Here is a 24,841-nt window from a genome sequence, read left to right as displayed (position 1 = left end):
TTGGTGCTCTTCTCTCCCTCTTCTGTCCCTCATTTAAAGAATAAAACCCCTGTTCTTTAAAAAAAATATATTCTTGTACTGCAATTTTATTCAGCTGAACCTATAGGCTGTGGGTGCCTTATGTTGCTTAATCAGCACTCCTGGAAGCAATTCCTCCTGTCAATTGATTGACAGGAAGAATTGCTTCCAGGAGTGCTAATTCAGCAGAGTGGGGTCTGGCAGACTAGCAGTGACTATGATAAATATAAACGCTGCAAATGGTTGTTTTAAAGAAGTTAGATACTGCGCTTCTACCAACATGCAGCACTAAGAGATGACATCTGTGACAAACTATAGGTATGAAAATGGAGAGGTGGGCTTCAGAAAGGATGGAGTTGGGGTGACGTAGCTTAAAGTTTGGCTTCTTGAAAGCACGGACATTTATTAACTTGTCCCCACAGCCCATGGCTGTTGGCAGACAAGCCTGTTTGCTGCTGCAACTGCCCACTACTTGATGAAGTATGAAATTATCTATTCTTCAAGAGGGAAGAAAAGCTAGCTGGGGAGATGGAAACCCACTATGTTACAGTTATTAAATTAGAAATCTTCCTGCACCAAGATTGAAAAGGTGCAGGACAGTGGGGGCTGGTCAGGGAGTCAGTTGCTACTGTTTGATTCTCAGGAGGCTCTGGCCCACATGGCTAGTCTGGTATAAGGTATCAGGCTATGGTCCATAAGGGATCCAATGTCAGCTGTGAACTGGCAGTAGGGAGTTATGCCCCATCTCTTCTCCCAGACATGCCTCATATGCCAGGGTGGGGGAATATTGGGAAGAGGTGGCACAGGTGCCAGCTGAGAGTTCCTCTTGGCCAGTGGAATTTGCAGCTTCACAGCTTCAGTTAAGTTCTAGTCCCTTTCTACTGCTCAGGCCAGGCAAAGAAGCCAGATCAGCAGAGAATATATTTTAAACACTAACCAAACTTATTCACTGTGACTGACTCTTCTGAAAACTAGGGATTAGTTTGGAAGGAGGGAGAATACAGCAAAGCTTTAAACCTTTTTCCCATCCTATCTGATAAATATTTCTGAAGTTAGAAGTTTAAACAGTGTTTCTACAGTGCACATTTGTCTCCCGAGAGATTTTGCTGTTTTTTCAAAATACATATATATAACTGGATGGCAAAGTCTAGGAACAAGGAGAATGTTTTACTGTGGAATTTTTCAGAACGATGGGGGGTGGAGGGTGTTTCTTCTTCATAAGATCCAGACTAGCTGGCTCCCTTGACTTCACAGTGAACGTATTTTATTTGCAAATGAAGTTATTTTTTGCTACAGTGTTTCTACAATGATCAGTAATAGAAACACTAAACCCCACAGCCAGAGATCTTACAATCCAGTGGAAATGTGAGTTGCCTTAGGTGTATTTTTGGTTGTGTTGATAATTCCTACACTGAAGAATACAGGCTTAGATTTGACTTCTTTTTCAGAACTTTTGTTTCTAAAAGCATAACCTTATAATTAATATTTGCACCAAACAGAATGTGTTTTTCAACAGCGTAAACACTATTGCACCAATGTGTCTCCTACAGACTAGGAGAGTTTTACAAACAGCAATTGAGAACAGTGTTTCATCTCTCTGTTACACTACTTACCTCAGAGGCCAAGTCCAGACACCTCAGAGAAGAAGAGAGAAACACATAATGGAATAACTGGCCTATACAGAAGTTTCTTTCTAACCACCTTCAGTTAGTGGTTGGCTTATGCCCTAAAGCTATAGAGTTTAAATTTCTTATAAAAATGTTTTATCCTGTTTATTGTAAACATAGGTGTTTTCATTTTACAAAGAAATATCTAATCCATTTTTAAATCCTACTAAACTTTTTGCCACAATGATAACTTGTGGCAGTGAATTCCCTCCCAGAAGTTCTTGTTATTCTGCTATAATTTTTTAGAAGGAGTGATCAGAGCTGAACACAGCATTCCAGGTAAGGGCATACCATCGATTTTGAATAATGGCATTGTAATAAATAGATTTTAAGGCCAGAAGGAACCAATTCAATCATTTAGTCTGACCTCCAGCATAGCACAAGCCTTAGAACATCCCTGTATTAATTCCTGCTTTAAGTTCAAAAGCTGTGCCTGAACTAAAGCACTTCTTTTAAGAGAAAAAAAAAATCTCAATGTAAAAATTTCCAGTGATGGAGAATCCACCACAACCCTTGGTAAGTTATTTCAATGATTAATTACCCTCACTGTTTAAAAAGTGTGCCTTATTTTTAGTTTGAATTTGTTTAGCTGCAACTTCCAGCTATTGGTTCCTGTTATACTTTTGTCTGCAAAACTGAAGAGATTTCTATGATCAAATATCTCTTCCCCATGTAGGTACTGACAGACAGCGATTAAGAAACCCCTTTACCTTCTCTTTGATGAGCTAAAGGACTGAGCTTTTTGAGTCTTTCACTAGCAAGCATGTTTTCCAATCCTGTAATCTTCCTCATGGCTGTCATCTGAACCCACTCCATTTTTTCAACATCCTTCTTGATATGTGGACACAAGAACTGGACACCATATGGCAGCAGCTAAATACAGAAGTAATATAACCTCTCTACTCCTACTTGATATTTTACTGTTTTACACAGTGGAGCAGAAACAAAAGGAAAGCCAGAGAACTACATCAGAATACCTCTTTGTCAAGTGGTGAGTGTACTCTCCTAGGAAAGGTACACCCAAAGTTCAAGTCCCTGCTCCACATCAGACAGAAGGAGAAAGACAGACAGGTTTTCCACTTCCTGGGTAAATGCACTAACCACTAGACTAAAAGTTATAACGGGGGAACCACCACAATCACCTCCTCTTTGTTCTTTGCCAGCAAGATCTTAGGCACTTTATTCCAGGAGAGGGGTCATGGCTGTGAATCCTTAGCAGAGGGAGATGCCTCCCTCCAACCAGATTAAGACACCTTAGTCCCGTTGAGGGCAGAGTTTAGGGCCGTTCTTAATCCATTTACTGTGACAGACATGTTGATTCTGTATTGTTCTATTTTCTGAATCAAATGTTGTGTGGTGCCAAGTCGAAGTATATTACCTCAACATCATTAACCCTATTAACCAAACTTGTAATCTAGTCAAAAATATCAAATTATTGTGACAAGACCTATTTTCCATAACACATGTTAATAGGCATTAATTATATTAGCCTCCTTTAATTCTTGATTAATCAAGTCTATCAGCCATTGCATTATTTTGCCTAGGATCAATGTCAAAGTGAAAGGACTATAGTTACCAGGGTCATCCAGTTTATCCCTTTTTTTAATACTGACATTTTTTCAGACTATTTTTAAAATTGGTTTTTATACTTATCTCATTTTGTTAACTTTTATAACCACCACTGCCCATTGTAAAGATCCTTAAAATGAACTTTCTGTAAACACATCCCGGCCATTTTTCTTGGTCATTATAGTTTAGAAGATTGTAATATGTGGTTTAAACGATTCCTTCCAAATGTGCACTATTTTGCATTAGCCAACATTGTATTTCATCTGCCATTGTGCCATTCATTCACCTAGCTGAAGTTCCCCACAGTCTTCTTTAGTCTTGACTTCACTACATAATTGAGTCATCTGCAAATTGCATCACCTCACTGTTCACCCATTTTTCCAAAACAGGGAAGTGTTTGACCTGTTGAGCACAGATAATTCCCATCAGTTGCTAATCAGAGGTTATGTCTGACCATCAAAACTGGACTACAGAGCATGAAATTGGAAAACAAGTTGATTGTTATGTCTCTGAGAGCAAGCTTTGACTTGAACAACACTGAATATTAATAATTTAGGTCCCAATCCTGCACTCCGTTACATGAGCAGTCCTTAAGCAAATAGTCCCAGTAAGAAAAATGAGCCTACTTGTGAATAAGGCTTTGCAGGATTAACCCCATAATTTTCATACAGCTTTTCTGTATCAGTTTAGTGTTCATGATAGCTGGAGCACTGATTGCCCTGGAAACTGATGTCCTCTGTTTACCTAAACCACAATCTTGTCTATACTTTGCCCTGCCAACAGCTTCCCAAACATAACCTGAAGAGACCATTTGTATTCTGCAGGCCCATTCAAACCTTGACATCTCTACAGTGATTGCTATCATAGACACCAAGTAGTCTGAACTGTGATGGTAGCTTTGGTGATGAGACACCTCCCCACCACGAATTGGAGTGAGACTACAACTACATTTCATGTAGGCCACTGAAGAGCCATTATACAATAACTTTAGGTCACTATCAGTCTGAACTGGATTTGACTCAGTGTATATGGAGCCTTTCACCTATAGGTCAATGTCAGCAGCTAGACTCTAGTACAGTACATACATTTATTTAAATGTCTGTTCAGAAATCTGCACAGTATAAAATGTTTACATCCTGATCAGCGCTATGTGACGATGTAATACCGTTTTACTATTGAAGGGAAAAAGGAAAAACTGGGACATTATATGCTTGAAAGAAAATTGTATTTTAAGAAAACATCAGCCGTTTTTTTATTTTCTGTTATTCCCCAGTGCTAGCAGCAACATACATTAAAGCCTTTGAGGAAGGTGTTTTGCCTAACAGAACGGCTTGGTATATCCAGTTACATCTAAAATAAAAAGAGAGTGTTCAACTGTTTTGTAAAACTAAATTGCATATCATCATACCCTGAACATTTTGAAAGCAGAAAATATTATGGTAGATGATTCAATTATTCTTCTCCTTCATTTCAAAGCTTTCTATTATAATGGTCTAACCAATATAAGCTTCAGTAGTTTCTACATTCCCAAGTATACTGAACCCCATTACAATAATTCTCGTAGCAGCACCTCCTTAAAATGTTCAAAAGCATAGCTGCTGAATGGTTCTATAATCAGTGTTAAGTACATTATACAATCAGCAAATGTACTAACAACATTAACATGCTACACTAATGGCTTATGGTAATAATAAAATAGGAAACAAAAATGGTGCAATCGGGAGAATTCTATATTAAATTATTTCATATCAGATTTCTGGAGTCAGTGTTAATCATTTAAGGTTAGCTCTTTTATTTTACTGTCTCACTGTAGCAAGTACAGTACTCCAGAAATATATTAGTAACAACTGCCCCTTGGGAACTTTGTAGTAAATTGCTTTAGGAAAGAAGCTGAAACACACAGCCAAGTTTATTTCACAGTAAAACTAGTCTAGCTAGGATTAGTGTCTTTCAAAATGGGTTTCTAACCTAAATCTTCTGGTATACTGTCACACTCATATGGACTTTTTGGGTTTGATTCAGCCCTCTGATTCATGGCTCTCATTACTGTGCTATTTTTGATTATTGGTTTACTGAGCATGCATGTACAAAAGCATCAGCAGCCATCTTTCCAATATATTCACGAAGGACAAAGCTGAGACCTTATAAATTATTACAAAACTCCAAAGAGGCATACATCAAATTACTGCCATATCTTGCCCATCATGCATTAGCAACTGTTCTGATGAAGAGATACAATTGTGGCACAAATTCAGTATTGGTGGCTTCAACACCAGAGTTTAACAGCTGTTTTTATTTGGTCCCCAAATTTCAATCCTTCATAAACCAAATAGAATTTGATTGTGTTTATGAAGGAGTGTGGAAAACTCCAGCACTTTCATTTCCATAATTTTACCAATTCTAGTATGGGAAGAACATTCAAACATTGGTACACATTGGCAAAAAGTGTCTGCTCCTCTTGATAATATTTTAGAGTAAGTTAACTATTTGCCCATTTTAACTTTCTCAGCTTCTGGAAATGAACAGACACACTGGTAGCAATTGTGATCTTAGGAATACCATAACAAATGCCTCATAGTATGTCAGAGTAATAAAGGATTGTTTGACCCCCTCAGCTGTGCTGGAGAGAAAAAAATAGCCAAGTACATTTCTGAATACATCTTCAGGCGCAAGAGTCATATAGAAACTCATTAGAACTTCTCTACTCATCATAAGCATTCCGATTAAACGGGAAAACATAAAATGCTTCAGGCCAAACAAGCAAGTGTGTCATTATATATAGATCTCTTTTATGTAATTCTTGTAAATCATCTTCCAGAAGATGGTTTTAAATGGTGAAGTGTAATTAGGATAATTGCTGCTTTGCAAGTAGCTGTAAATTTTACCCAGTAGGGATAGATAAACCAGCTTAAAGGGGGGAGAGGGGGAGTGCAGGTTGAGAGAAAAACAACAGCCCAAACTCTGGTTCTGAAAACATTCAGAATTCATTTCAGAACCATTTGAAGGGTTTGCATTAGCTTCGTAATGTTTTGTTTTGCTAACACCTTTGTTCACAGGGTTGCTGATGATTTCCTCCCTTTCTTTACTGAGCTCATGGGTAGCTCTGTTAAGGGTCTCAAAAAAGTTGGAACTATAATAGAGTTGGATGGATTGTCAACAATAAAGCCAGAGTGAAGGATTTAGGATAGTGTTATGATTTAGCATACTGCTGTGACAAGAGAATGGCAAGGTGAAGCACTAGAATCATGAAACAAACAGTAACAAAATGTTTAATTTATTTTTTAATTGAAAGATACCCAGACATAATAAGCACCAGGTAACGTAGAGCAGAATCAGACCTACAGGGTGAAAGGCCTAACAAATTATAATAGCAAATTGTGTGTGTCTTTTTATGATACTCAGGTTTTAAAAGAAATAAAGACCAAGCACTATCTATGAATGTCATGTCAGTGGGATAAGAAAATGCTCAGCCCTTCCCAGAAAGGACTCAACAACTTGCAGGATACAAGCCTCAGAGAGGGTGCAAGAGGTTTCAACAGGGAACATGGCCGCTACAGCTTTATAAATTATTTTGTGGAGTCAGAATATTAGTACAAAGTAGTAGACAAAGAGGAAAGGGAGGGACAAAGATTGATGTGCAGTGTGGGGAACATGTCTGAGCGCAAGCAGCCTGAAGGTTTTGACAAGGCTCCGATACATGTTGGAACCTACTTGATTTAGAATATCAAACTCTTTTGAGATTCTTAAATAGCTGCATCAGTGCTAATTTTATGTTAATCTCTTACTGTGTATATCCATGATCATTAAGACTTGAGGAGATTGGCTATTATACACAATTACTGATAATTTGTTAAATAGAGAGCTAATGGAAAATATCTCTGATAACTCTAAACATTAACATACTAGCTTCCAGTGCAGCTGCACACAATGAAGAGTTATATGGCTAGCATTAACATATTCTATTTTTTCATGATTGCTTATGTTAAATAATACCTCATAATATGAAAATAGATCTTTTTAGAGAACACAGGTTCTTCAAACCTGGGGCGATATATTCATATCTAGTTTGTGTATTTCAACAGGAAAAATATTGCTTCATCTACAAGACTCAAATAATTCTCTCTCTCTTTGATTTACTAGACATCACCTTACCTGGTTTCATCTCCCCAAATTAATCCCATCTCCACAGATTTTTTTTTAAAATCATCTGCCCACAACAAAGCACTCCTGCTGTTAAAACTGAAAGAACTGTTGTTTCTTGGCTGTGCTGATCAACTTTAGTCTTATTGCCAAAGTTAAATATCCCAGAGCAATCCAAAATTACACTGCATGAAAATCTGGATGTGCATCATTTGCTCTTTAATTTGGGTAAATGCAGCCTTCAAAGGTCACATACTCATCTGTTAGTGGTAGTCAGCTTTATAAAAGCATCGTTTAAGTTTCCACAATACCAGTGTATTTCTTTTCCTTTCTTGGAGATTAAAATATAGCTCTGCTTCCACAGCTAGGAAAAAATAATTTTGTCTAAATTCAGCTGTGTTTAGAAATGTGTGCCCTGGAAGTAAATAAAATAATTATGTTGAAAAATCAAAGATACCCTGTGGCCAGTGCTTAAATTCAGCTTATGAGCTAAGGGGCAGGGGGACTACTTTCACTCAGTTTCACCTCTCACGATTCAAGGTACTGGCTCTAGTTTCACTATTGAGAGCTCAATCAAGGTGGTTGCTGAAATAATTCCCACCGTGTTTGCAACAGTTATTTTGAATGGGCACCTTAATTTGGCATGGATATACCCACTTTGCCCCCTCGTACCAGGGTAAGAATGTGAATTGTTATTACTAGTACAAGTTTCCAGGCAAAACTAAATTCAAACTTAAGCCTGCACCTAAAAATAAGGTATGGAAATTTTAGTTAGGATCATTTGAAAGATCATAAGTCAGCTCCTGTCCCTGACCTACTGTCACCCTGGGCATCCATCATGCCATGAGCCAGATTCTGACCTGTGGCATATAGAAGCAGCACAGAGAATGGAAAAGCCCCCCAGGGAAATTCCCCCAATGCAAGGTTCCTCACCCTTTTGTATCTACCGTCACTCACTCACATCTGTCTGCCCAGACCCAAGATCTGGGTACCCACCTGTGAGTATCGGGGGGAGGGGCTGTCTTACTCCCCCTTTTCTATACACCCTGAACAGGCATGTAATCCATCTAGACCTAACATATTAAGACAATTTTAGAGTGATTGCACTATGCCACTTTTGGAGTATGCTGTAGAATAAAGGTCTTAGTCAGTATGACTTTAGGGTGATCGCATTACTCACTAGTGGAGAAACTAAACTATGAAGAGTTTAGTGTCTCTCCATAGTATCATATATTACTATTTATTTGATTTTCTATGCAGCATACTACAAAAAAGGAAAACATAGTTATTAGGTATTATTAATCTTCTCCCGCTCCTTCCTAGCTCTCAGCTCAACCACCACTTCTTTTTAATCTACTATACCCAACTCTGTTAACAGGAAAGAAAAATGCAGGTGTTAAAAAAATCATAAGGAAACTGTTCTGCAACATGTTTATTAACTATACCTGGTGATCATTTGTGTGGATAATTATTGGACTATTTACGCATCCGTTAGAGAAAAAAGGGAGTATTTCTTGTTTCAAGTCCTGTATTTTGATAAAATACTACCACAGTCATCTATTGTGCCTTTTTTAAAGAACATACTCATTAAAATAATACATGCAGTTCCGTAGTTTTTACATAGTTGTAAACTATGTAAGAGCTCATAAAGTGTTTTTCAATTAACATTTTCTCCCAGTTTATTTTCTGTTTCATCTACTCAAGCTTCAATGAATAAGAATTTACATAAATACCAGCTGGTTATAGGACTACTGGTCCTTCTGTGGTATGAAGGGCAATGTTTTCTCAGGCCCAAATTTAATTGTTGACAAGCCTGCCTAACCTCCCTCTCCCCGCCCCACATTTTAGAATATGGGCCAGAAAATGCTCATTTTTAAAAGTGGGGGGCCCATTCTGATCTGACACTAGGTCTAGGAGTCAAGCTTGATTTATCATGGTGTAAGTGAGATCAGAATCTGGGCTGCTTCTGTATATTTTTCAAAATTCAACAACAATGTCAACGGATGTGTCAGTATGATTCAATTTTTTAATTAAATAAAAATATTCAAAAGCTGAAGCAAAACTCCTAATATATTACACATTCAACCACATTCTCTGTAACAATTTATTGTAAGGCCATTACTATTGTAATCCGTATTTTTGTTTTGAGAATTACAAAAAACAGAGCCTGACTCCCCCCATACTACATGCACCCCAAATGTTCACAAACATGAGTGGGAGTTTGGGGTGAGCAAAGAGTGTAGGTTTGGGCCCTGGATGAATGAATAGCTTTCTTGGGGAAGGGGGAAAAATACATTGTTACTATTTGTTTCCAGAGATGTTGTAGGAGGATGAGCATACAAAACGCACATTAGCTAACTGTATAATTATACAGAACAAAATAATACCATTATTTCTTAACCAGAAATCCCCTTTGATATCAACCAACGACACTTGCTGACCCATGGAAAAGTATAGTCAGAGTTTGGTAACACCTGCTACATTGAAATTTGCAAATTGTCCCAATACAATGGAAACTATTTAAATATTAATATTATGCAAAGAAAATTTCTTTTTCCTATTATTTTTAAAACAGGGAGATTAAATGTAGAGAACCTATGTTCATGCAATGATAAGGCTGAACATTTAAAGCAACAAAAAGTCACAAGATGCAAGTTCCAGCAGCAATGCCAACTTGGCCACATTGCCATACACTGTATTTCCTATTCCTGTTGGAATTTCAGCTTTTGCATTTCTGGACTGTAATTTTAACCATGCAACTTTAACATGCGGTTCTATTTTGAAGAATGCCTTTGTAAAAACAGCCTTGTGTGATTCCATGATTACTCTCCCCCCAGTAAATGTCCAGATCTAATTAGCTTACAAGGAAACAATGTTTTTCTAATTGCCAGGCCTGCAGACTAAATCTGGTATATGAAAGTCAAACTAGGTTCTTTCTGGCTCATGCATCACCTCCAGTCATAGATTCTGTAGAGCTACAGCTGCCCTCATTTATACCTGGACAACCACACCAGCCTCAAAATCTGTTCTCAATGACATAACTACCATCTTGTTGATTTCATGGTCATTGAAGGCATAAGTTGAAGAGAAAGGACTGTAAAGGTAGTCCTAGAAATGCTACGCAGTTATACAAGACAGAAGTTATTCCAGTTCTCACCCAGGGCTGTATGACCTGAAAATAGTGAAAATCATACTGACTCCCTGTCCTCCAAAGTAAGCATGTTTCTCTCTGAATATAGGCAGGGAGCAGATCTGCCAAGTAAAAAGGTGCTGTTTTCAGTCACCTTTCAGAACAGAACTGCACTTTAATGCCACATTAACATAGCTCTTTCTGTTTAATTATAATATAATAGAAAGACATATTCAGTCACACAGATAACACAGTCTTGGTTTACAAAACTTTAGACCTTCACACTTCTAATATGGTGCTACCTAACTATTTACAATTAATTCTTCTAATAGTAAGGATCACAAGTGATTGAGATGCTAATAAAGTCAAATGGAATTTTTACATTTTCTTCTCCACATCTTTAATAATGGTGTCTAATAATTGTTCTGTATGTTCACAGTCCTAGCACAATCAGGCTTTTCTTGTCTGTCATTCCATAAATTGATTGGTTACAATAAGGTGGATTGTGTATCTCTGTCTGCCTATCTGTGACTAAGAGAGTGCATACACACATGCTTGGAAACTGTTCTTTACTGGGATTAATTCTTGCCTTTTTGGCTGCATAACAGGTCCATGTTCAGAAAAAACTCACTTGAGAAAATATTTCTCTCTAACAGGCAATTTACAGAAGATGGTTTCTATACCGCCTGGATTTCTAGATGGATTTCTGCTGGGCACTCTATATGCCCTTTCATTTCTAATGGGTGATCCATAATATATGGTATGCACACTGCATATATAGAGAGATTTTATCATCATAAACTACAGATATGGCTTTATTCCTGAATATTTCAGTTGTAATTTAGTACTTTGTCACCCTTCCTTCTGCATCTATTTTGTGACATCTATTCTTTCCCCATTTACAGATCCCCAAAGGTATCTATTCTGGATTCAGTACTGTTAGTATGAGAGTTCTTTCACTCCATCTTGTTATCCTAAAGCCCAATTTTTATTTCAAGTTAGTTCACCTTCAAAATTATTTCCTCCAGAATCTGGAGATCATCATTCAGAGGGCCAGCCTGTATATTTGGGGCTTGTGTCCATTATGACAGGAATGATACAGACAAATTTGCAGAGAGAGAGAGAATTCAGCTTACAAAGCTTTGGGCACATTGTTACCTGTTGACATTGTTTTAACTATGAGTGGTACTCAGTCATAAATGGAAGAGATGAACTATCAAAAACAAAAGACATTAAATTAGCACGTTTGCTCACCTGCTAAGTCAGGCTATGCCCCACATGTTATGCTTTAATGTATCTATGACTTTTAGTTCTCTATTAACAAACATTTTTATGGAACTATGAGCGACTGATACCTGCATGATAATTTCTGTAAAATGTTTGTAATGTTTAAGAGCCTGATCCTACCAACACATATGCACAGGAGTAACATCATTCCCATGAAATCAGTAGGGCTACTCAAATGAAGAAAATTGCTCAAATAAGTGTGTGCAGGAGCACGCATTAAGGAATTACTCTGGGGGTGGGGGGATTCTGCACGACTGCATGTACATAATTAATAAGCCATGCATATTTAAAAAATTTTGTGCAGAAAAAAGCTTCTGCTGAAATGTTGCTGCAGTACCGCCTTATGCCCACCACAGGGCGCGGTGGCATAAGAACAGCAGCAGGTCCCAGCAGAAAATAACTCCTGTGGTTCTGTCTTTTGCCCACCAGAGGGGGCTGTGGCAATAGAACACAGCAGCAGCTCCCAGCCAGCTAGGGAAGAGAAAGAGCCTGCCTTCTTCGCAGTGCCTGTCAGGCCAGGTCAGCAGATAGGGGCTATACGGAGATAGACAGTGTGGGCGCTGGGGGATCAGGGGGGTGTCAGACAGGGGCTCATAAGGACTAGTGTGGGAGAACAGACTAGGGCAGGGGCTGAATGGGAGTGGAGTTACAGGGCATACTTGCTGACAGGTATTTTGAAATAAATGACCAAAAATAATTGAAACTGTTTTGATTATATGGTGTTATTTTGACAAATAAAATATGCAGAATGTTGCAGAATGTTAAAAAATTGTGCGCAGAATTTTAAAAAAAAATTGGCGCAGAATTCCCCCAGGAGTAAGGAATGAAAATAAAATATAGAGAGAATAACATCTGGAATATTTCAAAATTCTCTGTGCTGGTCAAACCTTTATAGAATTTCTTCTACAACCAATTTCTGAGTTGTCTGCACCTAGTATCAGACTATTTCTGAGATGAAAAGAAGTATATAAACATAAGTTATTGTTACTTTTAAAATTTAGACAATCAGTCTTCTAAAAATTCCAACTGCCTATTTATTTGGGACAAGTATATTTTGACAGTGTAGTAACATATTGTTAGTTTTTTCCTTATCATGATAAAAGGCAGAAGAAAAGATTCTTATGACCAGGTAGTAAATTCCGATAATTACGTAAGATACGAATAACAAACCTGTGAATAAATCCAACCCTATTGTAATAACTAAAGAATTATTAAAGAGGGATTGAAAGCAGAATAATGAAACCATACAGCAGAGTTATGGTCAATATACAGACCTTTAACAATAGATAAGAAGGAAAATATAAAATTATATAGACTCACCTGTGGAGAAAAATGAAGGGCAGTCTCCAATGGCTTGGAGACAGGAGGAGAAACACCAGAAGGAATTTCCATCAACGTTGTGTCATTGCAAACAATGCTTGCTATGGATTTTCCTAGAAATTCATAAAAGCCAGAACTTTATAGCATCCTCTGTAGATGCTGGCACATATTCAGAGACTCAAACGCTCACAGCTCATGGCAATAAAGAATTGCTTTTCAACTCCCAGTTTACCATTGAAACAGAGGCGATTTGTGCCCTGCCCCCCCAACTTCTACCAGGGTGCGAGTTGGGCTGAGCCCGCTGAGGGGGACATGCATGGGAAAGGCCCTGGCACCTAGTGCTCCCTCTAGGAGGCGCCCAGAGCAGGGAAGATAGATGGGGCTGGTAGCACATCTTTGCCAGAGGGGGCATGGTAAAGCCCTCTGAGTTGAGTCCCATCCCTTCCTTGCCCATAGCTGTAATTACCTGCTCAGCAATAGCTGTCTGCACCAGCCCATGCTGTGCCAGCATCAGGGAGGCAATGGGAGAAGTAAGTGGGGAAGGAGCTATGAGGGGAGTGGTGCCGGCTTGCAGTGGGTATGGGAGGCACAGGAGTGATGGAAAAGGGACCAGAGGCAATGCGAGGGTCAGTCATATGCCCCTGAACCTTTAAATTGTGGGCCCCCTCCCCCACCATCAAGAGTTACAGGTTGTCTCTGCTTTGACAGGTAAGCAGTTGAGCAGGAAATTCAAGCAGTGAGAAATATAATAAAGAACTCATCCTCAAGACTGCTTGGAAATAGGCCTTCCTGCCAAAGAAATGGAACAGACCTTGAAGAAAATTGATGATTCTGCAGATAAAAGTCATGATGACCACAAGATATCTGCTGAGTGCCAAATCATCAGTTTTCCTCTCTGGTAGGCAGCTGCTGCTCCTCCATTCATTCTGCCCAAAGTGTCACAATTTATCATCAATTAAATTGCAGAGGCTGAAGACAAAATTCAATATTATTCAGAGATTATTATTATTATTGAATAATACTATTCAATATTATTAATTATGATTTATATATGAACAGAAAAATGAATGCAAACCCCTCATTGTGATGAGAAACCAGTGATTCTCAAACGAAAGTGTTTGCTGGTTCAAATTCTCCAAATCTCTCTAATACAGTACTTATTTTAAGACAAACAGTTGTTAATGCTGGAATGGTAACAAAATATGTTGCACTCATAGCTTTGTATTTTGCCTACTAGCATTACTGTCATAACAGAATATATATTGGCCCACGCCCACAAGGACGTAGTTTTTTTCTTACAATGTATGCTTTTTGTGATATTTGAGCATCATCCTCAACATGGATGGTAGTTCATTGCACTGGTTTGTCATTCTTTAGGGCATAAATTTATTGAACATTGTAGTGTACTTTAACAGTAGTAACAACTAGATATTCCTATAACAGTCCATTACAATGGACAAAAATCTCTTTATAACTTCTGCATTAAAATTATGCTGTTTGTCTAGACCAGGGGTCGGCAACCTATAGCATGCGTGCCAAAGACGGCACGGGAGCTGATTTTTAATGGCACGCTGCTGCCTGCTGGGTCCCAGCCGCCGGCCCCGCTCAGCCTGCTGCTGAACCCAGGCCGGGATCCCGGCAGGCAGCAACGTGCCATTAAAAATCCTGCCCGCCCCAGCCCGCTCTTCTGTGCTCCCCCACATGCGGGGGCAGGGTGAAGAAGCTTGGTCCTGCTGGCTGCTGCTGCAGGGCAGGCAAGTTCCCCCTCCCCCGCCTCTTCCCCCAGCGTGCTGGGTTCCTGCCCCTCCTCCTCTCCTTCCCTGCCGCTGATCAGCTGATGGCCCTTGGGAGGAGGGAGAGAAGCGGAGCCGCAGCGCACTGGGTGCTCCGGGGAGGAGGCGGAGAAGAGGTGGGGACGGGGCCTTGGGGAAGGGGGATGGAATCAGGGCATAGTGCCAGCCCCCTGCCATGAGCCTCTCTGGGAAGGGGGCTGGGACCACCCCCACGACCCTAGCCCACACCCCCAGCCCTCTGCTCTGACCGCTGCATCCCCCTCCCACAACCCCAGCCTTGACTCCAGCACCCCCTCACATGCCCCAACCCTTTGTCCTGACCCCTGCACCCCGCCACGACCCCAGCCTTGACTCCAGCACCCCCCACACCCTATGCCCTGACTTCTGCACCCCCCTCAGATGCTCCCAGCCCTCTGCCCTCACCCCACACACATACCCAGCCCCCCCACCACACCCCATGCCCGGACTCTTGCACGCCCCACATTCTCACCCCCACCCTGAGCACCAAATGGGAGTTCCTGCACCCCGCCCCACATTCCTACCTGCACCCCTCGCACCAAATGAGAGCTGCCCAGCTAAGCACTCCACACCCAAACCTCCTGCCCCAGTCCTGAGCCCCCTCCCTCATTCTAGCTCCTGGCCAGACCCTACACCCCAACCCCCAGCCTGATCCTTCACCCCCAGCCCTGTGCTCAGTGCACTCCCACCCTCAGCTCAGTGCAGAGAGAGAGGAAGAGAATGGGCTAGAACCAGGGAGAAGGTAGGTACCCACTCTATGTGGGCAGGGCCGGGATCCCAGACCAGCAGCGGGCTGGGCAGGGCCGGCAGCCAGGACCCTGGCTGGCAGGAGCCGGTGGATGGAACCCCAGACCGGCAGCAGGCTGAGTGGCAGCGGGCTGAGCAGCTCAGCCCACTGCTGGTCTGGGGTCCCGGCTGCCGGCCCCGCTCAGCCCGCTGCCGGTCTGGCTGCTGGCCCCTTGCCAGCCGGGATCCTGGTCGCAAGTCCCGCTCAGCCTGCTGCCTGCCTAGGTGAACGGAACCCCAGGCTGGCAGCGGGCCGGCGGTGTAAGATCAGCATTTTAATTTAATTTTAAATGAAGCTTCTTAAACATTTTGAAAACCCTGTTTACTTTACATACGACAATAGTTTAGTTATATAATATATAGACTTATAGAGAAAGACCTTCTAAAAAACGTTAAAATGTATTACTGGCACGTGAAACCTTAAATTAAAGTGAATAAATGAAGACTCAGCACACCACTTCTGAAAGGTTGCTGACCCCTGGTCTAGACAGTTCAACAAAATAACCCTCCATTGTGTCTCCCTTAATGCCAGGTATTACAGAAGAAAACATGTGTCTAGTCTTGGTATGAAGATGGTACTCTATCTAATCTACCACAAAGAGGATAGACTCAGACAATAATGTGTAAAGTGAGAACATATTTTAAGAATTTGTTTGAATTTGACTTATGTTGAGTGGAAAGGCAACAGAAGAGTTAGCTTGCATCATAGATCAATGCAGGAAAGAGAAGAGAAGAAAAGGAAAGCAGGAAAGGAAGGGCATAATATAAAGTTTGAACAGGTAGTCAGGAGCCTGGTTGTACTCATATGATAGCAGTGCCACATATGCTGGCAAAGGAGGTATCTTCACCTGTTCTTGCTAGCTCTGCCACCGAGATGGAGACCATCAACTGTGACTACAGACATGGATATAATGCAGAAGATGGAGCAAAGACGTTTTTCAGTGAGTTAGTTTGTTACATTCTTTTGGTCAGTAACCTCTGAAACAAATGAAAGGAAATCAATTTCTTTATTAAGAAAAATATATCATTGCAAGCTCTTTGTGCATAAACCATGGTTTATGGTCTTGTTAACTACCTTGGAGTAAAGGAAACAGAGGCTGCAAAGTAAAAGTAACTTGAAATGAACAAAAAAAAATATTTGGATTGGACACCCAAGACTCAAAAAACTCCTTCCAATAAAAAATACTGATGATATTTTCACTCTATAAAAGGTGTTATCCACCACTGAATTATTTGTACAGGGGGCCCATATGGTGTAGACTAAATGTGCCAATCTTTATTTAGCGTAATATTTATTTATTATAGTTTGCCAAGCTCATCAGCAGAAGGTTGGTTGTTCACTATTACTGTACTTCATGAAAGACGACTTAATTCACTAAACTGTATTGATTTAGGTCACAAACTGGACTTCACGACATTTCTCATTAAAATAAATGGGATCTAAAAATGAGGTTTAGAAGTTTCCAGAGGCAGTAAATGTAATCATTGTTTCTGAGTCTCATCAGCTTGAAATAAAAGATGGAGAACTGCCAAAGGCTGCTTTAAGAAAAACAAGCACAGCTTATTTTTTTCTACCTTACCTTACAGCTGCCAACTGAACTTAATAAGTCTTTGTTTCACGAAGAATCATAAAAAACAGTCCAAAAAGAAATTTCATGTAGCCAATAGGTACTAAATAAAATATACCCCCATAATAACCTACATTTACAATTTTGGTATCATAGAAGTGGATTCCAATAATCTCACCTTTCATTGTCTCCTGTTGGTAGAAACTAGATATTTTTTCTGTTAATGTGCTATGTTTCCCTTAGTTAGGTGGTCTCTGGTTTCTCTGTTGTGGAGTTCCACTTGTATGACCATCATCTGGTTCTTTCAGGATCACTTTTCTGCCCCCTTGATCTCATCTTCACCCAGCCCTTTTGTGACTTCCAGCCTACCAGCACTGATGGTTTTTCTTCCACTCTCAACCCTCTCCTCCCTGCTTTCCTTTCCCTTTCTTCCACTGACATGTGTTTATTTTCTTCATGCTTTACTTTTCTCCACCCTTCACACTTTTCAAGGGCCAACCAGCCCTGGTTCACTTCCAACATCTGCTTCGTTTACTCCTGCTCTTTCACTGTGAAGCATCCCTGGTGGAAATCCCATGGACCAGGCTGACTTCTTCCACTTCAAATTTGTGTTTTCCTCCTTCAGTTCTGCCATCTTCCAAGCTATGCAACTCTCCACTCTAACTGAATCGCATGTCTGCAATCCCCACCAACTTTTTGCTATCTTTGACTCCTTTCTCAAACCCTCCCCTCCTCTTGCTTCCACTTCTCTCTGTGTACAGGATCTCAGTGATTTCTTCAAAGAGAAAACTGGCAAAATATAACCTTCCCTTCCCTCCTACAACTCTCTCCCTCTTCTTCCATATTACAGACAAAGACTTTTCTCATCTGCTCTTCTCCTCTAACTCCTTCTCTTGCTCCAGCGACCCCATTCTGTCTCTTGACCTCCCTCATGTCCTCTTTTAGTCGTACCCTTAATCTTATTCTCCTCTTGTGCTTTCCACTTACAATACAAGCGTGCTTTAGTTTCTCATATGTAATCCTCCCTCCACCATTTACCTCATTTACCAACTACTGCCCCATGGCTTCCATGACTCTGTCCTCTCCTGGCTCTCCTCCTAAGTCACTAATCACACCCTCAACCTGTCTTTCAGAAGCTCCTCCACATTCTCCCTCCAACATTCTGTGAGGGTTCTGCAGGGCTCTGTCTATGGTCATAGTTCTCTTCTCCCTCTACACCTTATCACTTAGTAATCTCATCCACAAACACAAATTTACCTATCATTCCTATGCTGATGACTCACATCACATTCCTATGCTGATGACTATGTGGTCCTGGTCTGTTATGGGGGCTACTCCATCACAAATTCCATAAGACTATATACACAATTTTTTTATTTTACTTTTAAACAAGAGCTATTTCTAGTGACATTTTTGGCTGCTTTCATTTTAGGAAGCATGCAAGATCTGGAAATTATCTCTATCAGAAGTGAGAACTGCTATCTGGTCACCTTATGATGTGCATATGTAGTTCTGATTAAGGTTAATGGGAATTTTACACACACAACAACATAGGACTAGATCCCAAAGTCTGTTGCTGTGTTACGTACAGGTCTACCACTGTGTGTTACGTGGTACACAGGTCTACCACTTGCTGTGTTACGTACAGGTCTACCACTCTACTCTAGACCCATCTCCTCTTGTCCAAATTAAAATCTTCACCTGCCTTTGACAGAGTGACTGGGTGGGGTGGGGTGTGAGGTAATATCTTTTATTGGACCAACTTCAGCCAGTGAGAGAGGCGAGCTTTCTGTGTAGCTTGAAAGCTTCTCTCTCTCACCAACGGAAGTTGGTCCAATAATACATATTATCTCACCCACCTTGTCTCTCTGATATCCTGGGACCAACATGGTTACAACAACATTGCATAGAGCGTATGTACAGCTATCCGTTTAAGCTCAACACAGACAAAACTGAACCTCTAATTTCCCCTCGACAAGCCCTCTCCCATCCCTTCTTTATTATTATTATTCTTAATCATCATCATGTTATTATTATAGCACTAATTATTACACTACTGTCTACTGGCCAACCAAGAATTGGTCCTCATTGCACTATGCACTGTACAAACACAGAATAGATGGTTGCTGCCCTGAAGAGCTTACAATTTAAATAGACTAGACAGACACTGGGTGGGGGAAGGGATAGAACAACAAGTAGAGCAAACAACGTGATGGTGGCAATCATCATATTAGTTCCACAATTTTTTGGAGGGTGACATGGGTTAGTTAGGAGGGAGATAAACTTAATGGGGAAAAAAAAGGGAATGGAAGGGAGCAAGGGGGACTCAACAGGATAGAAGAGGGGAAGGGAGATAGGTGTTGAATTAATCTGAAGTGAAGAGACTGAAGTTTAGGAAGGGAGAGGGAAAAGGGAACGGGTTTGAACAACCAGCCCATCAGAATAGGGCAGAGGAAGTCCAGTCAAAACTTAAAAAAATTCTCTGACTGTCCAGAGCTCCCTGCTTTGGCTGCTTCTGCTCCTACTGGCTATAGTCTTTGGCTACTCCTCTCTGCAGCTTTCCTCCAAGGCCACATGGAGGGGAGGAGAGGCAACTCTGGAGTTCTAATGACCCCTGTACAGTTCTGGGTGCTCAGGGGAGGGAGGGTTGCAACTGGGCCCCACTTTACCCCTTCCCTCAGTGTAACAGTGTCTGCCTTGGATGCTTCCGTCCCTACGGACTAGAGTCTCTCAATCACTGTGGACAATAACACCATCCTGTATGTCACTTAGGCCCATAGTGTGGGCACCATTTTTAACTCTCTGTAGAGCAGCGGTGAGCAACTTGCAGCCCATCAGGGTAATCTGCTGGCGGGCTGCGAGACAGTTTGTTTACATTGACCACCCACAGACATGGCCGCCCGCAGCTCCCAGTGGCCGCAGTTCGCCATTCCCAGCCAATGGGAGCTGTGGGAAGGCACGGCCCGCATGTCCCTGCGGCCCGCACCACTTCCCACAGCTTCCATTGGCTGGGAAGCTGCGGGCAGCCATGCCTGCAGACGATCAACATAAACAAACTGTCTCTCAACCTGCCAGATGATTACCCCAATGAGCCGCATGCAGCACATGGGCCACAGGTTGCCCACCACTGCTCTAGAGCCTTTCATCCAGGCTAGTTTAAATCTTGCCAAATATTGTCCCATTTTTGTCCTTGTGTGCCCATCTATCCATCTGTTGTCTCCTGGTTTGTATTTGCCCCAAAAAGTTTACAATCTAATGACCATCTTTTTGATCTGTATTTGTACAGCACGTAGCACTATGTGGTCCTGGTCTGTTATGGGGGCTACTCCATCACAAATTCCATAAGACTATATACACAATTTTTTTATTTTACTTTTAAACAAGAGCTATTTCTAGTGACATTTTTGGCTGCTTTCATTTTAGGAAGCATGCAAGATCTGGAAATTATCTCTATCAGAAGTGAGAACTGCTATCTGGTCACCTTATGATGTGCATATGTAGTTCTGATTAAGGTTAATGGGAATTTTACACACACAACAACAGAGGACTAGATCCCAAAGTCTGTTGCTGTGTTACGTACAATGGCAAGACAGCTCCCTCACTTGCAATAGTTGATTGGTTAGTGCCCAGTATATCTCAGATGTCATTCATATGTCCCTTCAAAATGCACTTAGGCAACACCCTTGCTTTAATAATCTTTTCCATTTGGCTGCAAATCATTGCTGTTGTTTGACATTTATATATATGTAAGTAAGATAACCTGACATAAAAACTATAATGCAAGTAATGAAAATCTGTGTTTGCAGATGCACTCTTTGTTACTGTGTTCTGGTCAGTCTCCTAATTTAGACACACACACACTCACACCACCACCACCACCTGGGGAGGAGAGGTTGTTATTGTTTTAAAGAAACAACAGATTTAAAAACTAAAAATCAGGCAAATAATCCATCTCTCATTTCTGGACTAGAATAGAGTCATCCTGTACTTAGTCAATGGGACAGTTTCACTTCAGATTTACAAAAAGAAAAGGAGGACTTGTGGCACCTTAGAGACTAACCAATTTATTTGAGCATAAGCTTTCGTGAGCTACAGCTCACTTCATCGGATGCATACTGTGGAAACTGCAGAAGACATTATATACACAGAGACCATGAAATAATACATGAAACAATGTTTCATGGTTTCTGTGTATATAATGTCTTCTGCAGTTTCCACAGTATGCATCCGATGAAGTGAGCTGTAGCTCACGAAAGCTTATGCTCAAATAAATTGGTTAGTCTCTAAGGTGCCACAAGTACTCCTTTTCTTTTTGCGAATACAGACTAACACGGATGTTACTCTGAAACTTCAGATTTAGTTTCACTTCACACTCCCCCCCCCCTTTTTTTTAAGCATAACAATTAATAGAAAAAGGTAAAAAGTGTTTTGGTCAATGGCAGTCCTTCTTATATCTGTACAACTAAATAATTTTATTACACTGTTTTTATATCAATGATATTTACGAAGTAACTCTCACCATGACATTTTAGCTCCACACAACAATTAAGCTCTCTTCAACATTTCCTGAGCCAGTTCTGATTAAAGTCAATGGGAGCCTTTCTACTGAGTTAATGGGAGTTGTCTGAAGCCCCAAAGTAGTGGTAAAAAAAAGTGTGATACTTTACTTATGGGCAAACTAACTCTGTCCTTGAAAGATAACTAACAGGAACACATTTTTATCTTCTATCAGTTCACAACCACTCTCCAAAGCCAAATGCTAAATTGCTACCTCTCACCAGTGGTTACACTGTGAAAATGATTATGCACAAAAGGCCTAACCCTGCTCCCACTGAATGTGAAGGCAAAATTGCAATGAGAGCAAAGATAGGGTCCCAAATGTGACTAACAAACAGAAGACTTTTCCAGTACAAAAAGCAATGAACAGTGACTGACAATGTACATTACTGTGCTACAGGTTAATGTGCACTTTTGAGCAATAGTAGACATAGGAATTTGAAAGAGAAGTGGGTGGGACTGGCATGCAAATAAATATTATTAAATGTATTATGCAGATTAGCTGCATCTTTATAATATCAGTGAATAGCACAATATCTAATGCTTTACACGAGCAATTATATTTGAGATGTGAGCTGTCTTGGAAAGTGGTGAATTTTAATTTTCTCTAGTTTTTCTCGAGTCAGTGAATGGGTTTGAGCCACACATGGTCAAACCAAAACAAACCCAGTTTAAAACCAGCCTAATTTTCAGTTTGTTTTTGGAAAACAAGTTGACCAAAGAGAGCCCTTTAAAAATGAAGAAAAAAAATATGCTGGAAAACTACAAAAGGTTCCCTTTTACAAATACAAAGGAGGAGCATAGCAATCAGATCAGGGGGTCTTTCTGGAGAGTGGTAGGGAGGAAGATACTGTGTGGAGGAGGGTACTGGGGGGCAGAAATGGTAGCATCAGCCAGTGACCTGGAGTTGGCAGATCAGGAGCCATGAGGCATTTTGTCGGGTAAAACTGGGGAGAATATCAGAGCCATACCTGTGGGGTAATTTCTAGGTGGGGGGATAGGGTCCACTGATAAAGGGAATTTGGCAAGGAGACAGAGACAGAACTCTCTGCTGGCAAACTGCTTCGTTCACAGCCTGAGAGAATAGTCAGAGTTTTGTGCCAGTACGTTGCATGCACAGTGACACAATCAATCGAGTCTTTGTCCCTATAAGTTATTGGGGTACCTTGGATTGTGACCTCCTGATCAAATTGGTGAAAGCACTTTTACCTGTGCCTCCTATTTGCATTTCAGTTGACTGAAGGACCGAACAATTGATAGATTTGAGAGAGATCAAGGACCCAGTTCCTCTCTCTGCACAAAAGAGGGGAAGGAAAATATACTGATAAAGTTCTTTAGCCCACGCCATATTAACTATATCTATAAATTTTTATGCTACTTTTTTTCAAAAGAGTATCATTTTAAAATAAAAGTACTTCATTTAACTACAGAAAGTTTCCCAGAGAAACCTGACATTTTCCATATATCTTTTCAAATGATGGCTGGGCCTTGTATCTTTCTCAAGGGATGACTTGCTGAAAGTTATCATGCCCATCTGTTCTACTCTGGACACTCTTGACTCCTAGGGATGCTGCTACTAAATCATTTGAGTAACTAAGGCCAAGAGGAGACCAAACAGGCTATAGCGTCCTTTTAGAGCTACTTAAATAATTTGTCTGGGTGTCTGCAAATCTGATGGGTTTCTCATTCTCATGCCTCCTAAATTTGAAGGGAGGCTTATTTATTCCTCCTCCCTCCCCTATTCTCACCTCTCTTGCCTCCACCTGTAAAGTAAATTGTTTTCATAGAGTTTAGATTTTAAGGCCAGAATGACCCATTAGATCATCTAGTCCAACCTCCTGAATATCAAAGGCCATTAAATTTCACCCAGTTACTCCGCTCCTGATCCCAGTAACTTATGTCTTGCTAAAACATATCAGCCAGAAAGGCATCCAGTCTTTAAGACATCAAGAGACTGAGAATCCACAACTTTCCCTTATTCCAGTGGTTAATCATCTTCACCGTTAGAAATGTGTGCCTTATTCCCAATTTAAAGCTGTATAGCTTCAGCTCCCAGCCTTTGGTTCTTGTTATGTCTTTCTCCACTAGATTAAAGAGCCTTTTACTATCCTGTATTTTCTCCTCATGATGGTACATAGGATAACATCTACACTAGGATTCTTCTGCCACTATAGTAAATCTACTTCCCGGAGAGGTGGTAGAATTCTTTGTCAACCCAGCACTGTCTACACTGGGGATAAGGTTGGCACCTTATGAATTTTTCACACCCCTGAGTGATGTATCTGGGTTGACCTAACTTTCTAGTGAACACCAGTCCTTGCACACTGTAACCAATTTGTCTCTCAGTCTTGTTCTTGATAAACTAAAGAGACTGAACTCTTTAAGCTTTTTCATTTTCTCCAACACTCAGATAATTTCCGTAGGTCTTCCTTTACACCTTTTCTCCAGTTTTTTAACATTCTTTTTAAAATGTGGACACCAGAACTGGATGCAGCATTCCAATACAGGTCTCGTCAATGCCACAAAAAGAGGTAAAATCTCCTCCTTACTTCTACTCAGTCCTCACATTTATATATCCAGGAAGCGCATTAGCCCTTTTTTGCCACCACTTTGCATGGAGAGCTCATGTTGAGTTGCTTGTCTACAATGACCCTTAAATCCTTTTCAGAGTCACTACTTTCCAGAATATTGCCATCATTCAGTAGGTATGGACTGCCTTCCTTTGTCTAGATATACAACTATGCATTTGCTATATTAAAACACATTTTGTTTGAATGGACCCCGCTTATCAAGGATCCAGATTGCTCTGCATGATTACCCTGTCCTCATTATTTACCATTCCGCCAGTCTTTGTGTTATCTGCAAATTTTATCAGCAGTGATTTTATATATATTTCCAGATCATTGATAAAAATGTTACATAGCATCTGCCCTTCTACTGAGTCCTGTGGAATCCCACTAGAAATACCCCTCTTTTAGTGATGATCTC

The 24,841-nt window shown here is 40.6% G+C and overlaps 1 protein-coding gene across 2 annotated transcripts in view; it reads right to left on the bottom strand.

Annotated features, from left to right (window-relative positions):
• SEMA6D (semaphorin 6D) overlaps positions 1-24,841 on the bottom strand; it is a 276,200-nt gene that overhangs the window by 220,453 nt on the left and 30,906 nt on the right. The window contains exons 3-4 of one of the 2 annotated variants that reach the window (XM_084641683.1): positions 16,577-16,706; positions 13,132-13,244 (exon numbers count right to left, since the gene is read on the bottom strand). The exons of the other annotated variant lie outside the window; for it this stretch is intronic. The gene's annotated coding sequence lies outside the window, so the exon portion shown is untranslated. The remainder of the gene's footprint in view (positions 1-13,131; positions 13,245-16,576; positions 16,707-24,841) is intronic. 2 annotated transcript variants of the gene reach the window in all.

Source organism: Lepidochelys olivacea, assembly GCF_965140295.1.
Source record: "Lepidochelys olivacea isolate rLepOli2 genome assembly, chromosome: 10".
Lineage (NCBI taxonomy): Eukaryota > Metazoa > Chordata > Testudines > Cheloniidae > Lepidochelys > Lepidochelys olivacea.
This window is presented reverse-complemented; position numbering and strand designations above follow the sequence as displayed.